This window comes from Periplaneta americana, chromosome 4 (assembly GCF_040183065.1).
Source record: "Periplaneta americana isolate PAMFEO1 chromosome 4, P.americana_PAMFEO1_priV1, whole genome shotgun sequence".
NCBI lineage: Eukaryota > Metazoa > Arthropoda > Insecta > Blattodea > Blattidae > Periplaneta > Periplaneta americana.
This window is the reverse complement of record NC_091120.1, coordinates 59,141,152-59,168,476: the sequence shown is the minus strand read 5'-3', so window position 1 is coordinate 59,168,476 and position 27,325 is coordinate 59,141,152. Positions and strand designations below refer to the sequence as shown.

General features: G+C 33.9%; 1 protein-coding gene across 1 annotated transcript in view; it reads right to left on the bottom strand.

Moving 5' to 3' along the window:
- The window catches only part of LOC138697825 (uncharacterized), a 298,065-nt gene that overhangs the window by 74,646 nt on the left and 196,094 nt on the right, over positions 1–27,325 (bottom strand). Inside the window, exon 2 of the mRNA XM_069823372.1 lies at positions 18,218–18,359. The gene's annotated coding sequence lies outside the window, so the exon portion shown is untranslated. The remainder of the gene's footprint in view (positions 1–18,217; positions 18,360–27,325) is intronic.

Below are 27,325 nucleotides of genomic sequence, written 5' to 3'. Positions count from 1 at the left end.
TTGTACCAGAACAATTGAAGGAGTCCATAATCGTACCTAGGGATAAGACTAACTATAGTAACTTTCGAGGAATATCACTTTTGCTGACGTCGTACAAAATTTTGTCCAATATTCTTTTGAGAAGATTAACTCCATATGTAGATGAAATTATTGGGGATCATCAGTGTGGTTTTAGGCGTAATAGATCAACTATTGACCAGATATTTGTATTCGACAGGTAATTGAGAAAAAATGGGAGTATAGGCCTAAGGGTACAGTGCATCATTTATTCATAGATTTCAAAAAGACATATCACTCGGTTAAGAGAGAAGTTTTATATAACATTCTTATTGAATTAGGTATTCCCAAGAAACTAGTTTCATTAATTAAAATGTGTCTCAGTGAAACATACAGCAGAGTCCGTATAGGTCAGTTTCTGTCAGATGCGTTTCCAATTCACTGTGGGCTAAAGCAAGGAGATGCACTATCACCTTTACTTATTAGCTTTACTCTAGAGTATACTATTAGGAAAGTCCAGGATAACAGAGAGGGTTTGGAATTGAACGGGTTACATCAGCTGCTTGTCTATGCGGATGACGTGAACATGTTAGGAGAAAATCCACAAACGATTAGGGAAAATACGGGAATTTTACTTGAAGAAAGTAAAGAGATAGGTTTGGAAGTAAATCCTGAAAAAAAAACAAAGTATGTGATTATGTCTCGTGACGAGAATACTGTACACAGAACTGCACGCGTTGTATTATTCACCTGACATAATTAGAAACATTAGATCCAGACGTTTGAGATGGGCAGGGCATGTAGCACGTATGGGCGAATCCAGAAATGCATATACAGGGTGTTTCAAAAATACGGGGCACAATTTCAGGTATGTATTTCCCACATGTAGACAATCAAAATAGTTCATTACAACATGTGTCCGGAAATGCTTCATTTCCGAGTTATGGCCTTCACAACATTGAAATTCACCGGAACGTTTTTCTTTCCGCAGGTCGTTGTCATTACAGAAGATGTTCAAAATGTCCACCTCCTGCTGGAATACAGACCTCACATCGATGTCTCATTGACCTGCGAACACGATCCCAAACTCCAGGAGTATTGCGTAAGTCCTCAGAACATGCCACAATTCAATTCCTAAGGGATTCCAAATCAGGCACCGGAGACGAATACACCAATGATTTTAAATGGCCCCACAAATAGAAATCGAGAGAGTTCAGATCAGGTGAGCGTGGAGGCCAAGCAATTGGGCCACCTCTACCTATCCATCGATCAGGAAACCTTCGATCCAAGTACCGGCGAACCGTACGACTGAAGTGTGCAGGAGCGCCATCATGCAAGAAGTGAATGTGTTGACGATTGATCAGTGGAGTGAGTGTCTTCTAAAACATGAGGTATGGTGTTTTCCAGGAAGTTTATGTACGCCTGCCCCGTAAGTCTATTTGATTTGAATACATGTCGCACAGTCTAACGCCTACACAACACTGAATGTAACATTCGCCTCGGAATGAATTGTCAGAGTGCCCTCTTAATGTCTCCTTTGACGGCAACGAGCTGCGGAAAGAAAAACGTTCCGGTGAATTTCAATGTTGTGAAGGCCATAACTCGGAAATAAAGCATTTCCGGACACATGTTGTAATGAACTATTTTGATTGTCTACATGTGGGAAATACATACCTGAAATTATGCCCCGTATTTTTTAAACACTCTGTAGAGTGTTAGTTGGGAGGCCGGAGGGAAAAAGGCCTTTGGGGTGGCCGAGATGTAGATGGGAAGATAATATTAAAATGGATTTGAGGGAGGTGGGATATGATGGTAGAGACTGGATTGATCTTGCTCAGGATTGGGACCAATGACGGTCTTATGTGAGGGCGGCAATGAACCTCCGGGTTCCTTAAAAGCCAGTAAGTAAGTAAGTAAGTAAGTAAGTAAGTAAGTAAGTAGTTAAGTAAGTATGTATGTGGAATTAATTTGTGTTCAGGAGAAAGAATTTCTCAAATATTTTTCTGTTATCTAGCCTATATCAAAACAAATTAATATCGATTTCAAAAGGTTATACGATTGACCGGTGGATCACGATCAACGGGTTAAGCACCCCTGACTTAAATTTTCGTCATGTACGTCGGATGCGAGAGAGCTGTGCTTATTCCTCTTCTAAATTGCCTCGTCATGTGAGCTGACTACTACTGTTCACTTCGTATCGATTACGTGGCCTCGTAACCCAAGAAAACGTGGAATGTAGCAAACTTATTTTTTCGTACGGTATGTAATAAAACGTTGTAGGTCACAGTGGTGTCCGTTGATGTTACATGAGGTCACTGAACCTGCTGCGCGTGAAGGCCATATTGATTTTGTACCACATAGTGGACGGATTCGTGGTGACTATGTGCGGATTTCGTCAATTAATTCGAAATTGACAAAACATGCCAATAGATTAGTCTTCTTGTTATCAAATAATATTATGTTGTTATTTATTAATTGGCAACAGCATGCATATTTTTGACACCTGGGAGACCGAGTGCATAAATCTAACTGTTCCCTGGCGAATTCTCACAGGGGTTCGATTCCTGGCAGATCTTGTCAGATTATGATAGGTACCGAGGTTGTAAAGCATACATGGGCACAATTTTCGGTTACGTGAGGCACTCGATTTGAAATAGTTTGTTTACTAGGAGAGGAGACTGCAGAGTAGGATGGGAAATATAAACTGCTGTGACCTGCGTCACCTTACCGTAATCGCTAAGGCGGTCAGTGGCGAATTATTAGGAAAGCGCTTGGTTAACGTGAGAGACTCGAAAACTTTTATTCAATTTGGCAAATTAATTCGGCAGCTTTAATCATAAACCTCTTTACTATTTCTCCATCATTGAATTGATTTAAATCACAGGCGAGAAATTGCGTAACTAGCCAATAATATTCCATCACGTTGTCTACGTTTATTTTCTTGAATATTCTGGCGTTTGTCAAGGTTACTTAATAGATTTGCACGTTCTCGACCTAAAATAATTTCAGAAAATCATATTTCGTTTTCTACGCACATTTGATATTTTTTTTTTATAAATTTCTTTTGGAAATAATACGTACAAACAACATTTAATTCCTCGTACCTTTTAATGCAGCGTGTTTAAGGTATAATGTCGTATTTAGTATACTATGGAAATGTGAAGATCATAAATTTTCTTCGGAATAGTACGAAAAATAACATTTCATTTGTCTTACCTTCTAATTCAGCATGTTCTTTATGACATAAGGAGTAATGTCGTTGTATATTAAATTTATTAATGCCTAGTAGGATTTTCGAGCATAACATACATCGTATGTTCTCCCCTTCTAAACAGCAGAAAAACTCTTCCTCCCTTTTCTCATGAAATAATCGTTTTCTAACGCGTACACACTGCTTTGATAATGCCATTATGCCACCACTGATATTGCTTATGAAACTGATATAGAACCTGCCCACGCCTAGGAGCTGCGTGAGGGAGAAACGGGGATTGTGAAGATGTTGTCACTCAGAGCGATAAGCTCTGTGAAGGTCAGCGAGGCATTTTTTCTCAAGTGAGGCACGATGCCCATCCTTGTTGTAAAGTATGTAGATGCTATTCGAATATTTTGTTTTATTCCAACCTTTCTTGCAGAATAAGTAATTTCCAATAATTATCATAAGGAATAACACAAGAGGTTTTAATTTTGTCGACAAATTCACAAAAACGAAGGGCATGTGAAATTACACAATGAGAACGGAAATCTGGAGTGATATTTAGTGAGAATATTTCGTGAACAGAATAATTAATAATTAATTAAATTAAAATCACTTCTGTCATTACTTAAATCGTGTTATATTTCATTCTAATTCGCAAAAAGAAATGATAAACACAAATATGACTAGAGCTATCTAGTGTTTATAACTACAACGAAATGACTTCGAGGCAGCAGCTCATGTTACTGCTTATTGTACACTCCAAGTATCTGAAGGTGTCCACTTGCTCTACTGCCTTACTTAGAATTTTCACGTTTATCTTCTTTATTTTTCTTCCGACAAACATGGTCTTCGTCTTGTTTGCATTTATCTTCATCTCATACTGCTCACAGTTGTCATTTAGCTCCAGTAGCATATCCCTTAGTATCGTCTCCTCTTCTGCTAACAACGCCATATTATCAGAACGTCTTAGTGCGCTTCATCCTTGTTCCTCCTACTATCACCCCTCCCATGTTCTCAGAACAACTTTTCATTAAATCCTCCAAGTAGATGTTGAAAAGTGTTAGTGATAAAGGACATCATATTCACTTCCTTCTAACACTTCTGCTCCTATCCTGACTTTGAGTCGTTGATTCATATAAAGATTAATGAACAGCATTCTCTCTTTCCAGTCCACACCAATTTTCTTCACGATCGCTATCAGTTTATTCCAGTCCACTCTATCAAATCCTTCTTTAGGTCCACAAATACACATCTTTATTCTTTTCTTGGTATCTTTCGCCCATTGTTTACAGCAGTCCAATTGCATTTCTCGTACATTTATCCTTCCTGAAACCAAACTACTCTTCTTCAAACTGCTACCCTTCCATAGAATATAAACGTCGATTCAGTATTCGCCGGAGAATATATATTCTATTATCCATGTGCTAAAAAGGATAAATGTTCATCTCCCCTCTTGCTTAAAAAAGTCCCTTGTGCAGACACTTGCATTTCCCTATTTCGACTATGCGGACATTTTACTGACTGACCTCTCCAGCGACAACAAAATGAAACTTCAACGTGCTCATAATTTGTGTGTACGTTTTGTAAGCAATGTTCGTAAATATGATCATATTACCCCATCCCTGGAAGCAATAAGTTGGCTTAAACTAGATAAGAAAAGAAATTTACATTCACTTCTCTTTCTCTTCGAAATCTTGAACTCTTCTATTCCTTCGTACCTGTCGTCTCGCTTCACTTACCTTTCTTCCCTCCATAATCTGAACACACGCTCTCGTCATGAAACAATATTAACAATACCATCCCATCGCACCTCCTCATACTCATCTTCTTTCACAATAGCCCTGCCAAGACTCTGGAATTCGCTACCTGCTAGCATCAGGGACTGTCGAAATAAAATTGAATTCAAACGAAAACTTACTAGGCACTTGGTCAGTAATTGATTAGTTGTAAATAGTTTCTTTAAACTGTCACAAAATATTTCAATATTCAGTAATTTCATCACTATACAATTTTGTTATTCTAGATTTAATTTGTAATTCAGTAAATATAAAATATTCTTTGTTTCTCTATGATAAATTATCTAGCTTTAATTATTCAGGTAATCTTTTCGTACTTTGATTTTATTGTAATTGTAAATTTAATACTAATTGTAATATTATTTGTAATTGTAATTGTAAATTTAATACTAATTGTAATTTTATTGTTGATATTGTAGTTGGAATCTCCTGGTAGAGGGGCAGAGAAGGCCTGTCGGCCTTATCTCTACCAGGTTAAATAAATAAATACTAATACTAATACTAATACTAATCTTCGCCGAGTGCGATATCAAGCTGATAGTTCTGAACTCGTTACATTTCCTGGCATTATGATCCTTCATTTCAATTCAAAGAGTTTGTAATACTTACTAGAGACACATACCCGTGAGTGGCAGGCAAGAAAAATGTCACAAATTGAATCGGCTAGCATCCGCCATTAAAGGGAGTGTTTGCGGCGCGAAATTCGAAAACAATACCATAATACATTGATGTAGCCTGGTGATAAACACTGTTTTAAACATCTTTTACAAAGGATGAGTTGTGATGAAATAAACATGAATGCAGAGGAGCGCTATATTTATTAAAGTATTATAATGATTCATCTTTGGGGATATTCTAAAAAATAAATTAAATCACCCATATACACTCGGGATAAGTATGTGAAATATTGAATAATGGCAATGTCAACATTAATTTTCAGTATTACTAGTATTGTTTTAAGGACACAATAATGGATATTTACTGTAATATTTAAAATGATCTATATTTCAGTCCTTTCATGCAAAGAAAGAGGAAGGTACATGGTGCTTTGAAAATATTTAGTGGTGAAATATGAGATCATAAAAATTCTGGAAACTGATTTAAAATATAATGAGAATAAATTTTATCATAAAACAATCTATTCATTGTGTAGTTAATGACCACCAGGTTTGAGGTCAGTTCAGACTTTTTAATACAATTATTAGCGGTAATAGTAGGCCTAGTAGTAGTGGTAATAATAGACCTAGTAGTAGTGGTAATAATAGGCCTAGTAGTAGTGGTAATAATAGGCCTAGTAGTAATGGTAATAGGCCTACTAGTAATGGTAAGAGTAGGCCTAGTTTTGGTAATATTACTAGGCGTAGTAGTAGTGGTAATAGTAGGCCTAGTAGTAGTGGTAATAATAGGCCTAGTAATAGTGGTAATAATAGGCCTAGTAATAGTGGTAATAATAGACCTAGTAGTAGTGGTAATAATAGGCCTAGTAACTTAGTAGTGGTAATAGTAGGAGTAGGAGTAGTGGTAATAGTAGGTGTAGTAGTGGTAGTAGTAGGTCTAGTTTTTGTGGCAATAGTAGGCCTAGTAGTAGTGGTAATAATAGGCCTAGTAGTAGTGGTAATAGTAGGCCTAGTATTAGTAGTAGTAGTCCTAGTTTTTGTAGTAATAGTAGGCCTAGTAGTAGTGGTAATAGTAGGCCTAGTATTAGTGGTAATAATAGGCCTAGTAGTAGTGGTAATAATAGGCCTAGTAATAGTGGTAATAATAGACCTAGTAGTGGTAATAATAGGCCTAGTAACTTAGTAGTGGTAATAGTAGGAGTAGGAGTAGTGGTAATAGTAGGTGTAGTAGTGGTAGTAGTAGGTCTAGTTTTTGTGGCAATAGTAGGCCTAGTAGTAGTGGTAATAATAGGCCTAGTAGTAGTGGTAATAGTAGGCCTAGTATTAGTGTAGTAGTCCTAGTTTTTGTAGTAATAGTAGGCCTAGTAGTAGTGGTAATAGTAGGCCTAGTATTAGTGGTAATAATAGGCCTAGTAATAGTGGTAATAATAGGCCTAGTAATAGTGGTAATAATAGACCTAGTAGTAGTGGTAATAATAGGCCTAGTAACTTAGTAGTGGTAATAGTAGGAGTAGGAGTAGTGGTAATAGTAGGTGTAGTAGTGGTAGTAGTAGGTCTAGTTTTTGTGGCAATAGTAGGCCTAGTAGTAGTGGTAATAATAGGCCTAGTAGTAGTGGTAATAGTAGGCCTAGTTTTGGTGGAATTAGTAGGCCTAGTAGAAGTGAGACCTAGTTAGTAATAGTGGTAATAATAGACCTAGTAGTAGTGGTAATAATAGGCCTAAGTAGGCCATCAGCTATATTTTCACTAATTTCTTTGCACATAATACAACCAAAAACTAGAAGTAGCCTATACAAAACGGAAATTACATGATTAATTCATTTATTGTGAAACAAAACAGTTTTAGACAGATATAGTCTGAGGATTTTCTTATGCACTCTGTTATTATAATCCACTGTAATGTGATGGCACCTAACCCTAACATACATTGTTGAAACCAAGCTTATAAACCTGATTAATGTGTTTCTGAAAAAACTTTATCCAAGAAATATTCCGACAATCTGTAAATACATTCAAAGGAGGAACTGCATTTGGAACATTCTTCCAAATATTAAGATATGTATGCTTTCCTGAGCATCCTACATTAGTAGCTATGTTCGAACAATTATTTGCAACGCAGTATTTCACCATTTTCTTATTACTTCCCTTCAAGTGTACTTATATTTATTCGTATTCCTCAATAAGCATGAACTGCTCGCACTCCCGACGAAGCATCAACTCCCTTTAATGGCGGCCGAAGAGCGGTTCAATTTTGTACGCGAAACTAGCGCCGTTGGCGTCTCTAGTTATATATTACAAATTCTTTGTTTCAATTATTCCGTTGTAGTTATAGTAGTTAACACTAGATAGCTCTAGTGAGAATAAAGGTAAATAAATATTAAAGGTAAAGGATATAATTAAAGGTAAATTTGCGATTTTAGTATTAAGTGGAGTTTTGTGGGACAAATATATTCACAAGGAAACAAAAACCAAGATATACAATAGCATTATAAAGAGTATAGTTATTTATGGAGCAAAAGTTTGGCCACAAAATGAAAGAACAAAATTAAAATTGAAATTACTTGGTTCAGAAGAAAATAAAATTCTGGACTACATAGAATGAAAACAGTTACAATTGTATGACCACATAAAACGGATGGAAGAGCAACAACTACAGAGAAGCATACTGGAAGGAAAGCGCAAGAGAGGAAGACCGAAAACAACATGAAGGAATGGTTTAAGGAAGGAGTTCTAGTGTAACACCACAGTCTAGTATATACAGTTACGAAGCTCAGTACGTAGTAAATATGCATCCATAGATAGTTGCTAACCACTAGGATCGCTCATATCGCCTCACTACACACAATGCGAAATAGCACCGGCGCAGTCTATTGTTCCTAGCACCCTCACAACTCAAGCTTCGCAACTGTATATACTATACTGTGCTAGAACTACACATGGAGGAGGATTAGTGAAACAACAGAGAAGAATGGAGATGGGCTATCGGAAGCTGAGATTAACATTGTAACTTACTTACAAATAGATTTAAGGAACACGCAGGTTCATTGCCGTCCTCACATAAGCCCGCCATCGGTCCCTATCTGTGCAAGATCAATCCAGTATCTATCATAATATCCCACCTCCCTCAAATCCATTTTAATATTATCCTCCCATCTACGTCTCGGCCTCCCCAAAGGTCTTTTTTCCCACGGTCTCCCAATTAACACTCTATATGCATTTCTGGATTCGCCCATACGTGCTACATGCCCTGCCTATCTCAAACGTCTGGATTTAATGTTCCTAATTATGTCAGGTGAAGAATTCTCCTGTAACTTTATCCCTCTCAGTCCCAAATATTTTCCTAAGAACCTTATTCTCAAACACTCTTAATCTCTGTTCCTCTCTCAAAGTAAGAGTCCAAGTTTCACAACCATACAGAACAACCGGTAATATAACTGTTTTATAAATTCTAACTTTCAGATTTTTTGACAGCAGACTAGATGACAAAAGCTTCTCAACCGAATAATAACAGTCATTTCCCATATTTATTCTGCGTTTCATTTCTTTCCGAGTGTCATTTATATTTGTTACTGTTGCTCCAAGATATTTGAATTTTTCCACCTCTTCGAAGTATAAATCTCCAACTTTTATAGTTCCATTTCGTACAATATTCTGATCACGAGACATAATCATATACTTTGTCTTTTCGGGATTTACTTCCAGCTCTATCTCTTTACGTGCTTAAAGTAAAATTTCCGTGTTTTTTCTAATCATTTGTGGATTTTCTCCTAATATATTCACATCAACTGCATAGACAAGGAGCTGATGTAACCCGTTCAATTCCAAACCCTCTGTGTTATCCTGAACTTTCATAATGGCATATTCTAGATTATTATCATCATCATTATTATTAAATAATCATAATCTTCTCTAAAAATTGTGACGTGTTCATTGCATCCCACACCGTGTAAGTATTGTGAAGCATCATTATCATTAGACATTCTTAAGTAAAGAACTCTCTGGAAAAATAATTTTTCGTCGAAAATCGAAATCGGATCCAGTGGATTTTCAGCTACGGATCTGGCTACTATAAAGGACCTCTTTGTTTACATTTTAGGGAAACCAGGAAATTTTTACGCTGTCGCAAACGCAACATATGAAATCAATCTAGAGTACTATTGAGTCTCACTATTTTAATTCATCCATTGCTCGTAATTCAACATTTAATTTCTTTTATGGTCTCTATACCTCTTAAGAGACAGAATTGCTTACGTGGCAGAATGAATGACATTGACTCCTTTCCCAAGAGAGAAGAGATTTCCTACTTGCCAAGACGTCTGGAACTCTTAAGAGAACAGAAATCCCAATTCATGGGATGGGAAGCTTCAAATGACTGTCGTTAAGCCTTCCCTCGCCTTGTTCTGAAGTTCACATTGCGTTGCGGATCAGCCTTCAGTGATACCAAGATTCTCAGGCTCTTTTCAAGTAAGTACTGAAGTGCCAAAATGTGTAGGTTGAGCTATGAAACGTTACAAATTCCAAGTAAGGAATCGATGTATTTTCACACACATTACATACATCTTTATCTTGGATTGTATGATCTATTTAAGTTATGGAAATCTATAATAACAATGAAATAGTAAGCTAAATTTTTCTGGTGATTTTTTAGTTCAGGAAACATCACTATTTTTAATAGGTTATTTTACGACGCTTTATCAACATCTCAGGTTATTTAGCGTCTGAATGAGAGGAAGGTGATAATGCTGGTGAAATGAGTCCGGGGTCCAGCATCGAAAGTTACCCAGCATTTGCTCATATTGGGTTAAGGGAAAACCCCGGAAAAAACTTCAACCAGGTAACTTGTCCCAACCGGGAATCGAACCCGAGCCACCTGGTTTCGCGGCATGACGCGCTAACCGTTACTCCACAGGTGTGGACCGGGAACATCAATTTTTGATGCATCTGTCTATATGTTTGTCACCTCTTCACTCGATAATAGCTAAACAGATTTCTATGAAAATTAGTATGTAAAATAAGTTAGTTTCCATTTAGATTTCAAGCTATGTGGCACCCAAAATACTTTTTAAGGGGAATTATAAGGAACCCTGAAGTAAGTAATCGAAATATGTCGCTTTTATCACGATGTACAGGGTTGTTTCCAATCTCTGATAACAAATTTGAATAACATCATGTGCGTCAGGAGTCACACGACAGCTGAACTGTGGCTCGAGGTGACAGATCAGTAGTGAGTGATCTCACAGTCAGAGTGCACGGCGACTCACAGCAGAAATTCCCAAGAAAATCGAACGTTTTTGGGAGGGGTACATTACGACCCTTTCCAATGCCAAATACAGTTACGTGGGTAGGTAGGTAGGTAGATAAGTAGACAGACAGGCAGGCAGGCAGGCGGACAGACGGACGGACGGACGGACGGACGGACAGACAGACAGACAGACAGACAGACAGACAGACAGACAGACAGACAGACAGGCAGGCAGGCAGGCAGGCAGGCAGGCAGGCAGGCAGGCAGGCAGGCAGGCAGGCAGACAGACAGACAGACAGACAGACAGATAGATAGATAGATAGATAGATAGATAGATAGATAGATAGATAGATAGATAGATAGATAGAGTAAATAAATAAATAAATAAATACATACATACATACATATACAAATAGATAAATAAACATATAAATAAATACATACATAAATAGCTAAATAAGTAGATAAATAAGTAAATGTATGGATGAATAAATAAATAAAAACTATACAGTATACAGATAACCTATACACAATAGACTATAACTTTATAGAGTATTGCAGCTTAAGCAAAAAGCATTGATCTTATGGGTCTTGGCTAGTATACTGTTGCCGCAAGATGCCTCCGTCAGAAGAAACAGTGAGGTATAGTATCTCTATCTCACTCTCTTCCTAAGACGTACAGCGTTCTAGCAAGTTTATCACATAAGATAGGTACGCTGAGTCCGTTCAAATTATATAAAAAAAAACTATTAATGCCATAATGATGCTTGCAAAAACATTGATTATATTTTATATACATTATAACTATACTTCGGACATTCAGGCCATTAACCAACTTTTAGACATCTCAGTTAGGCTCCTAATAAACGAAAGGAGGCATTAAAATACAGTTTTAGGCACCTAAAAAGTTACTAAAATTACAAATAATAGTACCAGTAATAATAATAATAATAATAATAATAATAATAATAATAATAATAATAATAATAATAATAATAATAATAATAAAACTGTGTTAAACATCAATACAGTTATTTTATTGGGTTAAGAAGTGCTTATAATACAGATTTAAGATTATGTGCAGCACACGTTTTCCGTTATTAAATGTTAAGAAGCGCTTATAATACAAATTTAGGATTATGTGCAGCACACGTTTTCCGTTATTAAATGTTAAGAAGCGCTTATAATACAAATTTAAGATTATGTGCAGCACACGTTTTCCGTTATTAAATGTTAAGAAGTGTTTATAATTCAGATTTAAGATTATGTGCAGCACACGTTTTCCGTTATTAAATGTAAAGAAGTGTTTATAATACAAATTTAGGATTATGTGCAGCACACGTTTTCCGTTATTAAATGTTAAGAAGTGTTTATAATACAAATTTAAGATTATGTGCAGCACACGTTTTCCGTTATTAAATGTTAAGAAGTGTTTATAATACAAATTTAGGATTATGTGCAGCACACGTTTTCCGTTATTAAATGTTAAGAAGCGCTTATAATACAAATTTAAGATTATGTGCAGCACACGTTTTCCGTTATTAAATGTTAAGAAGTGTTTATAATACAAATTTAAGATTATGTGCAGCACACGTTTTCCGTTATTAAATGTTAAGAAGTGTTTATAATACAAATTTAGGATTATGTGCAGCACACGTTTTCCGTTATTAAATGTTAAGAAGTGTTCATAATACAAATTTAGGATTATGTGCAGCACACGTTTTCCGTTATTAAATGTTAAGAAGTGTTTATAATACAAATTTAGGATTATGTGCAGCACACGTTTTCCGTTATTAAATGTTAAGAAGTGTTCATAATACACATTTAGGATTATGTGCAGCACACGTTTTCCGTTATTAAATGTTAAGAAGCGCTTATAATACAGATTTAAGATTATGTGCAGCACACGTTTTCCGTTATTAAATGTTAAGAAGTGTTTATAATACAAATTTAGGATTATGTGCAGCACACGTTTTCCGTTATTAAATGTTAAGAAGTGTTTATAATACAAATTTAGGATTATGTGCAGCACACGTTTTCCGTTATTAAATGTTAAGAAGTGTTTATAATACAAATTTAGGATTATGTGCAGCACACGTTTTCCGTTATTAAATGTTAAGAAGTGTTCATAATACAAATTTAGGATTATGTGCAGCACACGTTTTCCGTTATTAAATGTTAAGAAGCGCTTATAATACAGATTTAAGATTATGTGCAGCACACGTTTTCCGTTATTAAATGTTAAGAAGTGTTTATAATACAAATTTAGGATTATGTGCAGCACACGTTTTCCGTTATTAAATGTTAAGAAGTGTTTATAATACAAATTTAGGATTATGTGCAGCACACGTTTTCCGTTATTAAATGTTAAGAAATGTTTATAATACAAATTTAAGATTATGTGCAGCACACGTTTTCCGTTATTAAATGTTAAGAAGTGTTTATAATACAAATTTAGGATTATGTGCAGCACACGTTTTCCGTTATTAAATGTTAAGAAGCGCTTATAATACAAATTTAAGATTATGTGCAGCACACGTTTTCCGTTATTAAATGTTAAGAAGTGTTTATAATACAAATTTAGGATTATGTGCAGCACACGTTTTCCGCAGGAGTTCTTTTACATGCCAGTAAATCTACTGACATGAGCCTGTCACATTTAAGCACACTTAAATGCTATCGACCTGGCCCGGGATCGAACCCGCAACCTTGGGCATAGAAGGCCAGCGCTATACCAACTCGCCAACCAGGTCGACCCGTTATTAAATGTTAAGGAGCGCTTATAATACCAATTTAAGATTATGTGCAGCACACGTTTTCCGTTATTAAATGTTAAGAAGTGCTTACAATACTAATTTAGAATTATGTACAGTACACTTTTTCTGTTATTAACTTCACATCATAATCAAACAAAAACTTAATTTACATGCCTAATGCCTTTGTTATTTTTCTGACAGTTCAATTTTGTGTACTTTGTATAATAAACGCAGTAAATATTGTACGTGTTTTAACAGTGTAAAATCTTAGTCTCAACTGTTAAATTTATCAGCGGGAATATTTGGCAAGAAAGCGGAAGGCTATTCCACCAATTTAGCCGTCATCCCTTTATTCGTAAATTGAATATATGGTAATTTTACAGGTGTACCACAATTTTAACACATGAAATCGCTCTAGTTGTCAATGAAATTATGTTCTATGAATTAAAGTAAACTAATTAATTCCCAGTTCTCAAGAAAAATACTTATAAATAGTTGATGGAACAGCCCCCATATGTTCAATGCTATTTTCTTAACGTGGAATCCTCTACAGTAACATGTAATAAAAAAACGTTCCGGAAACCTCACGGCAATTCGTTTATTTTTAGGCATTCTGTAGTACTATCACGCTATATAGGTCACAAATATACATACCTTAATGGTCGCCATTTCATGTATTATAAAACGGAAAGACCCGAACACGGCAAGCGGTCATGGGTGTGTACAGCTCAAATGGTTATTAAAATTTCAAGAGAACAAAAATGTTTTTGCTTTGGTTAAACACACAGAAATTGAACTAGAATCAATTTAAATATGTGAACATTTGAAACCGCTTCCGTTCAATCGTCTCTGTATAGATGAAGGCTTTGAAACAGCTGCTTGCGAAGTATCACGGGATTGTTGGGTCAATCTTCTGTGAAGCAGCAACATCTGGCACCGTATATCTTGATATGTTTAACCAATGAGTATATCCTCAAGTAATATCCTGGACGTTTTTCAACACTGGACAATATAGATTGTACCAAATGTCCGATAATCCTTATTACTAGCCATTACTTTGCATTACAACAGTTTCGTTTTTCTCTTCACCCCCAACTAATTTCTTCTACTCACACCTTCATTATAAACCTAATTTAAGCTATTTAAAACCGTCACTTCCACTACTCTTGTCTTGATCCTTTTTTACCACTTTACTTATCTCGGTCTCATTTTACTTACTAGTAATGTTATCACTAATCACTGCTTTATCCCTGTAAAAACAGTTTCGTTGTTAGATATATAACTTTAAATGTAAAAATGAGGACACCATATCAATCGGATATTTTCAACCCCTAAATAACAACTTACAGATACAATTCACACAATGAGGTAAAGTCGTTTGATTGCAAACAATTAAAAAGAAGTAGAATGTTTAATAGTCTGCTGGCTGTGTTTTGAAACCTAATTTCTAAATTATTATAATCTGAGTAAGCATATATAAATACATAAAAACATGAATGAACTTCACTGTTGAATTAAATTTCAGTCACTCATGTTAAATTCGTGCAAAAAGTCTATGAATATTTCTCTGTTGATCTGATTTCCTTTAAAATATCATAAATTTGTAGCAAATATGAATTAAATGCTGCACAACTGAAATAAGTTACTTCACTATAGCTAGTCCTTTCAGTGACTCAACAACAGTGTGATTCGTCTCCTTAGACCACTGCATTTGAATGAAAGAAATAGCAAAATGCTTGGCGAGCGTGGCAAAGAACTCGCTATATTCGTTTGGAAGCTCATGTCAACTTACCATTAGGGGTGCTATTCATACACATTTTCGCTAACCCGCGCTACGACGAGCGTGCTAAACTAGCCCCGGCTATCGACTAGTTACTTGTACAGGATTCATATCATATCATATCATATCATATCATATCATATCATATCATATCATATCATATCTTAGGCCTATCATATATATCATATCATATCATATCATATCATATCATATCATATCATATCATATCATATCATATCATATCATATCATATCATATCATATCATACCATATCATATCATACCATATCATATCATATCATATCATATCATATCATATCATATCGTATCGTATCATATCATATCGTATCATATATATCATATCGTATCATATCATATCATATCATATCATATCATATCATATCATATCATATCATATCATATCATATCATATCATATCATATCATATCATATCATATCATATCATATCGTATCATATATATCATATCGTATCATATCATATCATATCATATCATATCATATCATATCATATCATATCATATCATATCATATCATATCATATCATATCATATCATATCATATCATATCATATCATATATGAAGAGTCCACTGCAAGAATGATGGATGTCATTTGGAATACATTTTTCAGGAGAAGCAATTGCAAGTTTGAAATGCTTAGCGCTCAAAGCTTAACTGTGATTTTCCGATCATTACTGGACAATGACTGTCGGTGTTAATACCATGTAACTCTCTATATACATTCTATGTCTTAAGCTATACATTGACAGTCTTGGTTCATTTTCGACAAGAAAGTGACATTCATCATTCTTGCAGTGGACTCTTCATATCACATATCATATCATATCATATCATATCATATCATATCATATCATATCATATCATATCATATCATATCATATCATATCATATATCATATCATATCATATATCATGTCATGTCATGTCATGTCATGTCATGTCATGTCATGTCATGTCATGTCATGTCATGTCATGTCATGTCATGTCATGTCATGTCATGTCATGTCATGTCATGTCATGTCATGTCATGTCATGTCATGTCATGTCATGTCATGTCATGTCATGTCATATCATATCATATCATATCATATCATATCATATCATATCATATATCATATCATATCATATATCATATCATATCATATAACATATCATATATATCATATCATATATCATATATCATATCATATCATATCATATCATATCATATCATATCATATCATATCATATCATATCATATCATATCATATCATATCGCTAACATTTGTTTATGAATACGAAAAACGTTAATTCGCTGATCATCCACCGGAAGCCTGCGCTAAGAATGTCTATGAATACGGCCCTAGTTTACTAGGTGAGTGCAATATGTATGGTCAGACATATTAACCATTACTCCACAGTGGTAGTCTAGAAAATTTTACGCATCACTTTCTTCACACCTATCCTAAAATATTGAACAGAACTCAATTTTAGTACAAGAATGTTTAATTTTGAAAAAGATTTTTTTACATTTGTAAAGAACAAATAGTATGTGCTACAATAAAAGAGAAGAGTTGAAATATCATTGTATATTTTCGAACAATTACTTAAAAAAAGAGCGGATATTTTTTGTCCACCTTGACATATTTTCGTATTTTAGTAAATCAGTGAAAACGATAACACAATAAGATAGAAGGATTCATAACGGACAATACACAGTATTTTCATATTTTTAATAATTACATTATTTAAAATATAAATTTCGGAGAAGGTGGGCACAAAGTTTATATTGCTAGGGTTAACATAAAATATGCACTAAAACTGTAAAAATGTATGTAACATGCAAGTTAAACTTCTTAATATTCTTTATTAAAGATGTAATCTTAAAAACATGCATTATGAATCAATTTATCCCTAAAAAGGCCAAAGCATATAAATATGCACAGAAAAAGTATACCGTACTTATTTCGGCTCACTAAGCCATGAGACTGGTACATACTTATATCACAGCCTAATATACAGTCACGAAGCTCAATATGTAATAAATATGCATCCATAGATAGTTGCTAATCACTAGGATCGCTACTGTCGCTCATTACAGACAATGCGAAATAGTACCTGCACAGTCTACTGTTCCTAGCAACCTCATCAACTTAAGCTTCGTGACTGTATATACTAGACTGTGCTTGTATTCATATATGAGGCCTCGCCGTCCTAGATACATATTATTGGAGAAAAATTCGTTCCGGCATCGGGAATCGAACCCAGAACCTCTCAGCTCTGCGGCACTGAGCGCTCTTTCCATCTGAGCTATAGCGAGACCCGAGACTGATATTTACAATGTTTGAGTAGTGTAGCAAGCTTATACAAAAACATGCATTTGCATGGAAATCCCGTCTTTAGTGATTATACTCGTATAACAGAAGTTATGTTTTAATACAGAAGGTGTTGAGTTTGTTTGCTAAATTACAATGGTCATTTGTTTTGTGGAATCTGACCACTTAATTTAATGGGTCCGCGTTATATTGAGGGGGTTTAGGTAACAGAAGTTTAACCATATTCGGAAGATGGTGAGTTTGTTTGCTAGTTATGCAGCCTGGCCACTTCATTAAATGGACCTGCTATATATTGTAATTGCACAAGCAACGCAAGTTTAAACTTTATACAGAAGATGTTGGCTAAATTACAATGGCCGTATGTTGAACCTGGCCACTTCATTAAAAGGAGCTCCGATAATGACAAGAGTGCATTGCAAGTGAGTGGAGTTGGTAGTGATGGCATTAATCCATATTCAGCTGTAATATTGGTAAAGCTGACCTGAGCGTGTGCAGACCCAGTGGTGGTGGTCTCCTGTCTCTGTCGCGGCACTCCTCTCTCCTCTCTGGCTATTGATTCTTGTGCCCGCCCGCCATTTCGGTCGACATCGTTTCCACTCCTCAGACAGAACGAACCCTGCGACCTGTGCAGTTGAAATAGAGGGCGAAGTTAGGGACAGACAGAACAGAAAGAACAAAACGTCAACATTCAAACAATGACATTAACTATCACCACTACCACCTACAACATTCATTTATTCTCTCATATTCTACTTTCCAACGACACTTAATTTACTCTAAACACATCAAAATTAAATTTTCTTGCTTTGTTATTGTAAGGACAAATTAAAACACTGAGGGCTCCAGATATTTAAGGAAAATAACTCCGTATGGATTTAAAATCGGGTTCGCATTAAAACACCAACTTAAATAAAAGAAAAACAACTGAATGTGCGATTAAATCGTTATTCTTTATCGTCATTTGTCTTTGTCGTGTTTTTAATACGCGTAAACCCCTTATAATACCACATATTAAATAACTCGGACATAACACTTCGAAAACAAAAGTCAGTCGAATTGCGAATTTTAGTACGCGCTCTGTAGGCACACGCGACAACTACACTTGCACAATAGATAGGAAAAATATTCTACAGTGGTCTTTTTTAGACTCTGTTCTTTGAATGCAGTGTGTGCAAATGGAAGGGTTGGAAATAAAAGAAAGAAATAAAAAACTAAGAGAAGGAAGAAGACGAAGAAAGATGACTACAATGGTTTTCTCTCCATGGCGTGTACTCAGAGCATCAGCAGACTGACTGCCGTTGTCTATTCGCACATTTCATTCCCATATCTCCAGTCGTTTGTTTGCTAGCTTGAGGTAGCGACCACAGGGCGTCCAAAAAATTTGTCTCCTCGGTTATTCGGAAGGTAAGACACACAATAAAAAATTAATTTATTATTTTGAAAGGCTTATTTTTATAGTCGAGCGTGTCTAGTATTTGGTTTTGTAAATATTCAGATGTTGTAGCTATTGTTATCTTTGTTTCGTGGAGTAAGAATTTATGTTTTCGTTTCACACACAATCGTCACACGTTTCTGTTGTGTAGTTACTGCATGTTCTGAAAACAAAACATATTTTAGTGAGTAACTAGATATTTAATTCTGTCTCACGGGTTTTTATGTGTTTTGCATGGATTTGGTTTTGCCCTATGGTCGATCGTTATATTCGTGACTATTGTAGAATTTCGCATTCCAGCGTACCGTTTTCGTAAATGTTTTTCTTTAACCCCAAAACGGAGTAGCCCACTCATCAGCACATTTTTATTATTTACGTCTCATTGTTACATGTTAATTTCTTTGTTGTATTTTGTCGTAATATTATTCTCGTTGCTAGGCGATGTGTTAGTTCATTTCGGTGTTTTCAATCTAAGTGTCGTTTAATTTGTGCAGCCAAATTTTTTTGAGTGATTTGCAGTCTAATACACTCTTCAAGCTATTTGTTTATAATATAAGGTAGGTTTTTATAACAATACTTTAACTCGATACATTATTCACGGTTTCTTTTATAAAAGTGCGTGTGTTTATATGGTGTGTATTTTTATAAACAATTTAAAATGAATACTTTAAATGAAACCGTTCGTTTATTATAATATAAACAGCTTTCAATCCATTAACATACGTTTATGTTAGAACTCTTTGGATATATTTTAATACGCCCATATTAAATTCGACAATCGTTGATCGAAACGTTAAAAATGAAGAATTTTATATTATAAAACATAATCATAAAATTGCTGGTGAGAATAAAAACTTTCATAATAGTTAATATAAAATTAAGTTGAGAAAATACAACATTTCGAAAGGATTAAACTTTCAAGCTACTCTCTCATACTGCACATGATTTTAAAAACTCCTTCACCCGAATATTTTTCTTAAAATTCAGCCTGAATTCACAGCACTTTAATCATAGTAGAGTGACTTGTAATTATTCTTACTGCTTTCTTGCAATTATGAAGTTGAATCAAATTTATTTATGTGGCAGATGTTACAAATATTTCTTTATTAAAAGCACTCATCCAATTATGCACAAAGTAGTAGAGCAGAATTTTAAGTGTGATATTTTTTAAATGGATACATGCTTGAAATATAAAAATGTATTATGTCCTATTACATGACATGACTTGATTAAATAACACATTGTTCTTTGATACAAAATCACGAAGGATAAATTATTTGTGAATTTTTAAAATACTGATCTAGTATTTCATAATGACAAGACTTCAAATAGTTTTTCAATTAAATAACAGAGATAATAATAATAATAATAAAACAATAACAAGAATAATTATAATGATACATTTTCTATCCTGCATTAATATTATTACTCGGTAAAACTTTCATTTCTGGAGTTAAATGTATTCGATATTTCCAAAACGAGATCTTCATAGCATAGTCATGAAATATTTTAAGACTCACAGTTTCCTTCATTTTTTTCTATTAATAAAACGATTATTAGTTACATCAACACAAGTCATTTACTATTACATTCAATTCAGAAATCCCTTAACTTATAATTTGAATTATTGCAATAAATAACTATAACACACACATACACTGAAAATTTTAGTTCACTATTTTGGTTGTCTTATCCAATGTAACAAATTTAAATTAGAAATTAATTTCGTAAATAATCATAAAAACTTCATACTCTGTATAAGCGCTTTATTAAAAAATAATGTATGGCTGTAATTATACACTTTATATGACTTTAAATATGGACATTAACATTTGTACACATATAAAAACTATCTACATGCAAAATTAATTTACTAAATACAATATGTTAAAAATGTAGTTGCAATTCGTAATTACATTAACATTGGAATGTTGAAAACTATAAAAATAACCAACATCGTAAATAATTACATGAGAATGAATAGAATCGCAGTCATTTCAGATGGAAAAACACAGATTTCGAACAATGAAATAGGTAATTAGATTGTTTTAATTTCTCGATTTAGAGCTGACCTTGTGACCTAATTATTTACTTCGTGATGATTATGTGTATTCGAAAAAAATTTGAAATGTACATCCTTTAAAAAGAGTACACTAGGAATAACCTTTTATATGTTACTAGAAGTTCACAATAATTTGTGTAATTCTAATTATTTTTCAAATGTTTGCTAATAATAGTGCAAACCTATTTACAGTCAGACGAAAACTTCATTTCGAGTTATCAAACATGTTTGTCAACAATTTTAGTTTTCCATTTACATCTAAATAAATGAGACACAAAATTTTCAACAGCCGACAATTATTTTTTATCTATTTGCCCGTTCCAATCTGCATCGAAACACAATTTCCTGTTCAGTAACTAGAGACACTAAGTCGTATTTCCGCCGGGATTAAAATATTAACAGAAAACTTTTTCGATTGCAATTGAACTAATGTTAACAAATACTTGTAGTAAATGTACAGAAACAAGTAGAGCTTGCAATAAGTGGTTTAATATCATAAGTCTTGAGAACGGTATTGTTTCTGGCTAAAAATTCAGTAGATCCGTTGTTGATTTCCAGAAAGACGCAAAGAATTATCTCGCCATCATAAAAATTGGTCTTGTATTTATCCTGTTTTATTAGAGTTCAAGTTAATCATTTAATTGTTATATGCGAAATTCTGCTATTACATGAGAATCTGAAGAAACATATTCAACATAATAAATATCCACTGCGATCATTAATAATAATAATAATAATAATAATAATAATAATAATAATAATAATGGCAAATATCACAAAAATTAATAAGTTCACATAACTACCACAAGAAATAAAATATATTTGATAAATAGACATAGCGTTAATCAGATCGACCATAACCTCAAAACAGGTGTCGTATCAAAGTCCCTTCACACAGATCGTTAAATGCTACATATGGAGAGAAATAACATCCATCAAGCTATTAATACAAAATCAGCAATATTTATATGAACTTTCTTAATACTATTTATCTATTTATTTATTTATTTATTTATTTATTTATTCTGGTGTAGTTAAGGCCACCAGGCCTTCTCTTCCACAACACCAGGAATACAAATACAATAACAGAAATAAAAAGGAAAAAAAACACTATAAACGAAGTAAAGTCACACAAAAAATATACACAGATTGCAGTCACACAAACTTTAAATGAGTGATTAAGTATAATTAATTGTATCCTAATTAACTAACATAAACAAGAAACTTGCGATTTTAATCTGGAGTAAAAAAAACACAAATCAACATTTCTAGCAATATCTAAAAAGCATTAAACAAGACAAAATTTTCCAATTTAATTTTGAATTGTGATAAAGTCCGGCAGTCCCTGACATCATTAGGTAGCGCATTCCAGAGACGAGGTATTTCTACAGTGTAGGAGGATGAGTATAGAGATGTTCTATGATGAGGGATAGAAAGAAGTGCTTGATGTCGGTTTCGAAGAGTTGTAAGAAATTGAAAGCGCGATAACAGATAATTCGGAGTAGAAGTATGCATGATTCTAAATAGAAGAGACAGTGAATGTATTGTTCTTCGTTCCTTCAGACGCACCCATGAAAGTAACTGGAGGGAAGGTGTTATATGGTCAAATTTACGAGTATTGCAGATGAATCGTATGCACACATTATGAACACGTTGTAGTCTCTCAGCTAAGAGTGAACTTACATTAGTTAGTAAGGAATCGCAATAATCAAAATACTACTAATACTAGGATATATTCTTTACATAGCTTTACTTGTTATCGACTACAGGCATTTCTAGAACGAATCTAAGCTTTTAATCAATAAGTATAAAAATAAAAATAATAACTTCATATAAAATATTTTGATTAACTTAAACTAAACAAAATACCAGAAATATAAAAGACTACAAGTTATTAAAATGTATTAGAAGTAAAAACAAAGAAATGAACGTAACTTGAGGGACTCTATAACCATTTTCAATGACAATTTCTTGGACTGAACAACCATGTCGATTAATTTCTGGAACTGAATGATTATTTTCAATAACATTACTTCTAAAATAACTGCAATAATTAAAAACAATGAGTAAGTGACAACCATTTAAGAGATTAATTATGAAAACCGAAATAATTGCTTAGAATGTTACTATTTTTAGAGCTGAGAGAGACGAGATGGTTGTGAAAGAGGGAGTTTCGTTATCTGTGAATGAACCGTTTTATTTTTAAAATAACTTCCAAAGTAACCTTGGAGACAACTCATATTATGTACTGCAAAATGAGTGCCTACTATAATTCTTTGGATAGGGATAAATCTGCCAGAACGTGGCGCTACCTCTAAACTTAGATCATCTAGAGACCCGAACATTAAGAAAGACAATTTTGCCGAATTATGAAATGTATTTCTGCAAAAACATAAAAAACTAGTGGCTTGTGCAGAAAATTCCGCAAACTAAGTTCATTAGAAGTTCAAATAAAAATTTTTCAGATTTAGTTTCAATGAAGAATAGGCCTACCAGTCGTTTTAAAAGTTATTTGCTTCCATAATAATGAAACATACTCTCTCTGAATGTTTTTTATGCCAAATACTTTTTCTTGAACCTATCCATCTTCCGTTTTTGAGTTTAAAAGCCGAAACGCAAGTAATACTGTTAGGACGATCAGTGGATTTTTCATATGGGAGTAAAGCAGCAGTAGCTATTTCAGGTCATTGTGGATTGTAGGTGAGTGTTAAGAAAATGTCAGGTTTGCCATGCTTTCGAACAATAGACATAGCATCTTAGTATAGCTGCTGTATGTTTCGTGAAATACCTTGAAATGTAGAGGGTAGAATCATTTTATCCTGCTAAGAGATCTTACTGAAATGATCGGGAGATTACAAAATTTTGTAGGCCTCTTATTTTATCAATAAGTAATACTTTTTGGTTTTTCCTTAGGAACTGTTAATTTTGCGCTCTCTCTGGAGAGAATCACGCATATAAATATCCACACCACACCGCCATTAAATAGGCTATATGAAGAAGACCCACACACTTGATTAATAACTATAAAAATATTTCATTTTTAATAACAATAATGTTAACTGACGTAAGTTTTGCAGTTTTCAGTAACATATATTGTATATATTATACAGCCGTCACTCAGTAAATTATAGAAATGAAGATCTACTGTCTACGTCTACTTATATAACCCCTAAAAGTTTGAGTTTCATAATCATCAATAGGCTATATCCACAGTCTAGTATACAGTATATAGTCACAAAGCTCAATACGTGGGGAATATGCATCCATAGATAGTTGCTAACCACTAGGATCGCTACTATCACCTCAATGCCAAATAGTATCGGCACAGTCTATTGTTCCTAGTACCCTCAACAACTCAAGCTTCGTGATTGTATATACTAGACTGTGCTATATCATTCATATGTATATTAGTGACAAATACTCGCATCATGGCATTAACTATAATAATATTTCACTTTTAATGACGATGTCATCAAATGACCTCAAGTTTCGTAGGTTTTAATATCCAATACACAGCTGTACTCAGAAAATTACACATCACAGAATCAGACCTGTAAATTATTTTAGTAAGTCTTGAAAGTTTTTAATAATCAATTATAGGCCTAGAGACGTTATAAAAAATATACAAATGAAGACTGACATATTGTTGTCATTATGATGTCACAGAATTTGCTCTGATTTGCTCTAAATATGTCATGGGCTTCGTTGTAGTGTGTGTGTTTTGTTTTATTCTGAAAAGCCATTAGTTCTCAAAACTGACGACAGATGGATTCTGGAAAATAGGAAAATTATGTAAAAAATTGACATTTCACTGAAAACTACTATTTTTCTGCAAATCTTTGGGTTCCAAGCTTCAAAATGAGCAGTCTTTCATTAAAATCCGTTCAGTCGTTTTCCCGTAATTTCCATTACCAGTTAAAATTATATAATACATAGATATAGATATATAAAACAAGAAATGAAGGGTTCAGAGCCACAGTGGGCCAAGTGACATTCATTAAAACGTAGAAACCAAGTGTTAAAGCTAAATGAATACCATAGTTTAATGTAGTTTGACATATCATTTAGTTTTAATGCGCATACTTTTTATTACTTGTTATATGTTTCATTAAATTATGGTATTCACCTACTTTTAACCCTTGCTTTCTCCATTTTTAAAATATGGCGCTTGGCCCACTATGGCCCTGACCCCTTGAAATATATAGCCTACCGGTATTTTAGTGCTAAATGTCTTCATTTCTAAAGAATTTGGAGCATATCATTATTTACAAAATAAGTCTCTAAAGATTAGTAGTTTTGTTCTATATTTAATACGCTACCAAATAAAATACAGTAAATCTGGATAATTAAATAATCCGTCATCATCATCAAATCCTTACCTGAGTGAAAGAACTACTTAACTCAATTTTTTATATTGAAGAGAAAAAAATGTTGTTAACATTGACTGGACTCAACACTGGTTACAATACAACACAAGTAACGTTCTACATATTCTAGCGAAATATTACACCTTCTGTCAATTTTTAATATTGTTTTATACGATGAAAACCGCAGCAAATTTGATAGTTGAAACGCGTACAAAACATTAATTTACCTGTACACAAGTATACACAGTAATATTGTAAAGATTTCGATTTCATTCGAAAGAATGAGCACAGTTGGAATAGGAACCACTTACTTTGTTGTGGCTTTTCGAATTTATTTACGCTCCGAGTTCAATGATCCTAAAGGGGAATTTTGAAACTTCACTTGCCCTTGGGATTCTAGGAATTTCAGTGGAATGGGTTAAATGGGTGGTTTGGGTCTTTAAAGTGTTTCCTGGAGGACATCTCTATTATCTCGTTATATTATTTGGAAAGCCCGATTCAGTGGTACTTATAGAGATATTAACGGAGGGGGAAAATCATACAAAATATCGAAAAAAAATAAGATTTTTATTAAATATGAACATTTTATCTTTAACATCTTACCTTTAACAGTACATACCAGCCTCTTCAAGGAAAAAATGTATCTCAAGCGGACTCGGCAGTGTAGAGGTTATGGCATATTTTGGACTAAAATAAGCGGCTTTAATCTTAGCTAACACAATACATTTTTAAGGCAATAGAAATTATGGGTTTGGACTAGGAATTTAATGTCACTACTCTCATCATAATCTGCTCCATATAAAAGTTTCCTTTAATGATGGAAAAACTGTACTTCAATGTGGCTACTATTCTATTTTCAATTGTTGATAAAAGACGTTAAAAAGACGACGATTGTGGAGACTTGTCGAAAAGAGGGGGACAATGTCGAGTCAAAATCTGAATCACAGTATTCTATGAGTAACGACACTTTCGACGTATTTTCACGAGGTACACAAATTGAAAATGAGTATCGATAGCGTGGCAAAGGAAAAAAAAACATCTCTTCATCGAAACTAAAAGCCATATATATTATCTTCAAGTATTTAGTAGAGTAAACATTGGTAATTTCTTGGCAGTGGTTATTTCGTGATACTTTTCCTTTGCTCTTTTGTGAACTAACCAATGGTGTTACGAGATCCAAATTTCCGCCAAGGGATTGCATATGTTGTCCAGTTTCCAGAAACATACAGCTAAGCTTTGTGTGACAATTGTAGCTGCTTCAGTGAGCTTTTATGTTTGGAGAGAGCAAGTTTGCGTCGACTTCTGAGGCGTACAAATTTTGTGGATGTTTGTAATTACATTATAGGCTTATTACTAAAGGTAAGCATATGATATTTGGTACAAAGATTTATTGTATTTTCATTAAATTTTAGGAAATGTTTTTGGAATTTTGGATACATCTGTAGTCGCCATATAGGCTTAGCTTTACTGATAGAAATCTTAGCTGTTTGGGGCGAAATTTTGTTGAGCATTAAGTGTTACATTTTATATTATTTTAAAAATTGTATTACAATAGGAATATTAGAAATCTGAAGACAAGATGTGATAACAAAAAAGAAAACGGAGACGCAATGGGTTCAGTGTAGCTTCTGTTTGATTTGTTATCATGCTAAGTGTCAATGATAAGTGCTAGATTACTTACTTGCAAGAATTGTGACAGAAGATGGAACATGGCTCCACCATTTTGGA